This window comes from Cynoglossus semilaevis, chromosome 20 (assembly GCF_000523025.1).
Source record: "Cynoglossus semilaevis isolate Cse_v1.0 chromosome 20, Cse_v1.0, whole genome shotgun sequence".
In the NCBI taxonomy this organism is placed as follows: domain Eukaryota; kingdom Metazoa; phylum Chordata; class Actinopteri; order Pleuronectiformes; family Cynoglossidae; genus Cynoglossus; species Cynoglossus semilaevis.
Window position 1 is genome coordinate 156,581 of NC_024326.1, and position 6,319 is coordinate 162,899.

The 6,319-nt window shown below is 38.8% G+C and overlaps 1 long non-coding RNA gene across 1 annotated transcript; it reads left to right on the top strand.

The window, feature by feature from the left end:
• The first annotated feature begins 2,871 nt into the window (after nt 1-2,871).
• LOC103395803 (uncharacterized) lies at nt 2,872-6,061 on the top strand. Its single transcript, XR_523289.2, has 3 exons — nt 2,872-4,104; nt 4,762-4,884; nt 6,000-6,061. It is a non-coding gene; the product is annotated as an uncharacterized LOC103395803 (long non-coding RNA).
• The last annotated feature ends 258 nt before the right edge of the window (nt 6,062-6,319 follow it).

Sequence of the window (6,319 nt, forward strand, 5' to 3'; positions counted from 1 at the left end):
AAAAGAAAAAAAGAAAGACAAACACGTTACCTTTAGTAAAATAGTTTCCCGGCAACTTACAACAAAAAATTCAAACAGGCAATCAAAATAGAGAATTAGCAAACAAGCAACATGCTACATGGTTCTTTAATCAGAAGGTTAGGTGGATAAAGGTTGGCTATGTACTAGCTTAATTAACACAATTAAGTTTTGGTTGCAGCTTATGGTTTTTGTGCTTTTTTGTGTGTGTTGAAGTATTAAATGATCAGTTAAAAGTGTTTTCATTTTTATACCAGCTAATTTAAGCAAAACAGACACAGAGCGTAGATATTCATATTCAACGAAATATAACTTGACAGTGGTTTTGCATTTTTGCTGGATTGAACCACCAAGAGGGCCGGTTTGGCCCACGGGCCTTATGTTTAACACCCCTGTTTTAGACTTTATCCTGTTAGTATCTAAGTCTGGATGACCTATTGTTTTGAAACCTACGGACCAGCACCGGCCCACAGACCGGAGGTTGGGGACCTCTGCCCTAGGAGCCGTATTTGGACATAAACAAATTTTCAGATGTGCCCTAATTATTTTCCCCCTCTGTTCTTGGAATCAAGAATGTTTGTAATCTCTTAGGATATAGACCAGAGCGCCACCCAGGGACAGATATTTCCATTTCCTGGAGGAACACCAGTAAACTATATACTATAAGTGACTTGATGAAACTCGACTGGAGCTGCAGTGACGGCAAAACCAAAAGCGCTGTCTTTGAACTAAACTGTAGCTCTTCGCAGCTCCTCCCGCCTCCGGTGGAGCCGCTCTTCAAACGCTCCTGTGCCCTTGTTGAGCTCCATTGTGAGCCTGCCAATCACAGCCTTCAACCTTAATTTCCACACACATTCATCAGACTCAATAACAAGGCTAATTTGGGGGTAAATAATTGTCACCTGCCCGGGTTCCTCTCGGTGGGTGGCTGCGTGGTGCCGTTAATGACTCGTCTCTCTGCTTCCAAACACTGCAGGAACCAGGAGGGAGCGCTAACAAGAGAAGTATAGGGTATATTCTTTGAAAGTAGAGTGCGTGATTCTTCCCCGCAGGTAAACGCGGAGCATGCACAGTCTTCACAGTGATGATGAAAGAGCAGTTCAAGTTTGCCTCCAGATGAAAGAGATGCCTGCGCTTTGCTTTGGAGTCATTTTTCTCAATCCAGACGCCTTTTTTTAAACATTCTATTCTTTAGCTCTTTGCACACTTCCCGTTCATTGCTAATTCGCCTGAGCTAGCGCCTCGGCGCTATCCTCTTCGCCCATGTCCACTAACTGGATCACAGTGATGCATTGTCAACTTTAATGACTGAAATTGAGATAAATCCCCACTCGCCGTTGCCCCTGATTTTTGCTTTGCGGTAACTTTGAGACACTTAACAAATAAACAAATGCTTCATGTGATACGTTTTCACAAAGGCACACATTAATACACTGAAGGTCAAGTGGGTTTGGGTTGTTCCTCGGCAGCAGGCCAACAACTGTCGTTGTCGCTTTGGCCTCCGTAGGAGAGTTAAAGATGGTCGTCACAGGTGAATGTGACTGAGCAGAAGTCTGAAGTGAATTCGTAAAGAATGTCGCAATTGGAGGAGGAATCCAAGAAGGAGACAAGGTCAAAACTGATCGAACTGACACAGTTTCACTGATGATATCCTGAAAGGAGGAAAGGAAAGGAGAGAAGGGGAAAAGGAGAGGAGGGAGGGGAAAGGGGAAGTGGAAGGGAAAGAAGACAGGAGAGGAGAACGGTCTATTTCACGGATCATAAAGCATCAAAGACATGCAGGATGACAGTTCTGACTAAAGACATCATCCTCATAAATCCTTGGGAAAATGATTAAATGAATCAAGAATCACGAGCCCAATTTTGTGAGAGGGTATCTGTTCAACAAGTGAATGAGACGAATGTTTCGGTGTAGCGACGGACCGAGTGATTCAGATCCCAGAGGATACATGCGTAACATCTAGCACAGATTTCTGATTTGATTCCAAGCTGAATTGATGACATAATAATACATTTAGGAATTTGAAACCAGCCAACAAGCCACACGCAAAGAAAACATCAGAACTCTTTTATGTTTCCGTGGAGAAAAGGAGCGTGAAAAATGAAATAACACAACACAACAAAACAAAAGCTAAATTAGTCCATTAGTCCCCGTCACAGGAGAGCACGTAAAAAGTTTATTTATTGAAACCGCTGCAGGAAACGACTTAGCGAACAGCTCAGAGGAGAGTATCCAGTAACATCTCTAGTTATCTACCGAGTCAACAGCAGTACTTGTAGGAGTTAGGTACCTGTCAGAAAGAGAGATTGTATTTGACACGAGGAACAACAAGCAAGGCCACGTCTGACAGTCTTCACAGACTTAGCTTTACATTCCACTAGAGTTGGCCTGTTCCTCCAGCTTCAGCATTCCCATGAAGGTGTAAAGCAGGGCTGTCAAACTCAGTTTGGTTCAGGGGCCACATACGGCCTGATTAGACGTCAAGTGGGCCGGACCGGTACAATCAGGATATAAATATTTATAAATAATATCAGGTCTATGTTTTTCCCCTTTGTTTTCATACAAAGAAGTACAAGTATATTAGATATGTATTATTATTATTATTATGTATTTAAATCTAACGAAATATAATTTTACAATCTGGAACATAAGTCGCACCAGCCAGCCAGCAACATGTACATTTTCAGTGGTACAGGAGTAGCAGATACTGGTACACAAGCCCAGAGTGCCCTCAAGCAGCTGTCAGCGTCAAAGGATGAAAAAAATATAGTTTGGAAAATATAGTCTATATATTTGTACTCTTTTTTTTATTTTCTTCAAAATTCAAATTCAGGGCCGTATGTGTGGCACCCTAATGTAGGGTTTATTTTTCGTAAAAGCTAAAATGGAAATGGGATTAGTGTTAATTTTACAAATCAATAAAACATATATATACAGGGCTATATGTATATAAAATATGATTGCTGTGTGGGTTTGTCCACCTGATGTGGTTCTACACAGCGACTGGACTGATTCGACTCGGATTAGACCTGACAAGGTGTCCACATGAATTTTTCATTCGTTTTTTTAGGCTCAGACTCAAATCCACACAGCTGGACCTTATAACGATCGTCAACGAGACAACTCTAGGGGGTACCACACACTCCAACTTTTTATTCAACACCTACTGTAGATTATTATATAAGAATTTGTTAAATAAAAACGATGTTAAATAAATAATGTGTCAGCATTTGCCCCCATCTCGCTCTAACCCTCGCTCTTACATAAACAATCACTAACTTTATCTCCAAACTGCTTTCAGCTTTCACTTCCAGCCAGCTTGCTACTATCTAGGAGGAGGGACATAATAGACTGTTAAAAGGGCAAAAAATTGTAGCATTTGTGAGCAAATTAGAGCTGGAATTCTTCTTAATTTATCATGAATTCATATACTTGTTTAATTTGTGTTGTGTTGTTTACACGTGTTTGTGACGAAGTTAATTGCATGCAAATTAAAAATTCAATATATAAGAATTTGCATTTGAAACCCACTACCTAGTGGATGGATGTGACTGAAGATCTAAAATGTTATTAATAAACTTCTCATATGTTCCCTATTTATTTCTGTTTTTATTTTATTTGTCTAGTAATCTATTAATTTATTTATTAATTATTAAACAATTTGTTTTAATTCGTATTTATTTTACACACCGATCTAGAAATTCGTTCACATATTAATTAAAATTACGTCATTTCCCCTTTCTGGTTTCCGCACGTGCAGCAAGAGCTTTTAAATTATACCGGAAATGAGCGCTCTCGTTTGTCGAACAAACATTTTGTCGTCGTCGTCGAGTGTGTGTGTGGACGTCACGAGGGGAAAGATAACTTGATACAAACAAGCCTTTAACGTTTAAATTACATAATGAAGCGGTTTTGTGTGATATTCAGCCATTTTGTGGGCACTAGTGCGTTAGTTTTTTTTTTTTCTCGATAAACTTTCTTTGGCGGCAAGTTAACCTGTGAGTGTGCGGTGCAGCGTTTTCATCTCTGTGGACACTCAATGAACGGCGGGTGGCTTGTCCAGAAAAGACAAATGTGGTCGAAAGGTAAGAATTAAACTTTGAAGATGAATTTCTGTTAGTTTCTATTAATCACGTAATTTCATAAGTTCAATTGTACAGTCTGCTTTTCGTTCGGGTTAAATGCCATTTCTTCCGAGTTGACTGTACTGTGATACCACAACATTGTAGCTTTATGTTTATATTCTATGTTTTTGTGTAATGTTGTTAATTATCTATTTTATTTCTTTGCGCATACATCTACAAATCCCTTTGCATTAACGGTCATCTGAAGTACGGCACCTTTAAAATTACGTCATGTCATCTCGATAATTTGCGCATGCGTAACAAGAGACGCCATTTAAATTAAACTGGATATATTGCTCTCGTTGATAAAACAAACATTTAGTCGTCCTAGAGTGTGTATGGAAGTCACAAGAGGTGATGTAGTAACAGTTGTGGTCCAGGTGGAGCTTCAGTTGTTGATTTTCTGACTTTATGTCAAATATACTGTTGGATTTTATAAACAAATTAACGGGTTAAGAGTTAAAGAGTTGTAGTATTCTCTCTGAGTTTGTAAAAAGACTGTCTGACTGTATTGTTCAGGCTGAACTACAGCGTCTACTACCATATCAGTATGCTCTTGGCACCAGTACGTCTTAAGCTGTCATTAAGGTTTTTTTCACTCTCTTCTCTCGTCAACAGTACGTCGTCAGTTATCATGATGGAGACGTGTGTGGCTGTCCGGCCACGCTTATGCTCTGTACCGACATCTGGCCAACGGCGGAAGTTGTGGGTGTGACAACACTCCTGTTTACACTGACCCAGGTAAAAATGAGACATATTTCACACATGTTAAACAGCTTACATTCAAGACAGACCACAGGTTGCACAGTTGCTGGTAAAGTGTTGTTACAAGTTGCTCTACAGGTTCCCGTGTGATGTCGTAGAATTTGATTTACCAGCCACACCGGGGCGCTGTGTATTTCAGAATCTGGCTGCAGCTCTTGTTAAAAAATTATGTAAATTATGATTGTATTGGTCTCTGTCATCATCATCACTATGTTTGCATTCTTAATGCTTTACATATAATAAACTTCTGACCTTTTGAAGGTACTGGTTTGATGAGTCACTAAAATTGAAAGTGTACCACAATGTGCCTTCATTCTAGTTTAAAAGCATCACTGACATTTTGTGATGTGGATATGAAATTTAATATTCCGTGTAAAAAGTTTCATTGCTCACTGCCAGCAGCTCTGCTCCACCTTGTCTTTGTTTATGAATAGCTGTTTACAGTCGAACCTTTGACGCTGCCTACGTATAATAATGTGAATGTGATGTAAATTCTGTAATCTATAAATAAAATATTAATTGTATTAATCTTGTGGCTACACCCATGTCCTATAGACTTTGTACTTTATAAGAAAATAAAAAGTTGTAAATATAAATTTAGTTAAAAGAATTTATATTTTCATGCATTTAGCAGGTACTTTAATGGAGGGGACTGTCATAAAAAAGTAAAAAGTTCTAAAACAGACTGAGCCTAAAAACTTATTTATAGAGACTTTTGACTTTTGCATTAGGTTGCAATCTCCTTCTTTGCTACTAACTAAAAAAACTACAAATGTTCTTATAATTTTAGAAGATGATAAAACATTTGCAGCACTTGAAATTGAAGACCAGTTAAAATGACATCTTTGTTCTGATTTTTTTTTTAAACAGTTTTAAAGGAGTAAAAAACCTGATCAAATTAAACATAACAGGTCTATCATGTGTTTTAGTTCAACATAGATTCTGTCTTAGAACGTTTTGTCTTGGCCCAGCACATGAGATGTCTTTTCTGTTGGACATTAATAATGAAGATGGACAGAAAGGGTTGTTAAACACAGCAAATATCTGCTTAAGACTAAAACACGTCCTGTTTTTACCTTCTTTGTCCCCAGAGACCGGTGGCATCTGCATTTCGTCCAGGCCTTCACAACCAGACACAGAGGTTGACCCAGGTTGACCAGGGATGTCCATGAGACCTATTTGGGAATAAAGCCAGTGCTCATGGACACTGAGGTACAGTTCTTAGGGTTGGGATAGGGATAGATTAGTTGGGATTAGGGGGAGGGATAAAGTAGTTGGTACGCCAACGTTTGATCACAATAAAATACGATGCTAATAAGATCCTGAGCCTCAAAATACTTAGCTTTGTCCATTTTTGTGGTTATAATTAAGAAAAAATATAAGTTTTTGTTATGTCAACTTTTGATCATAG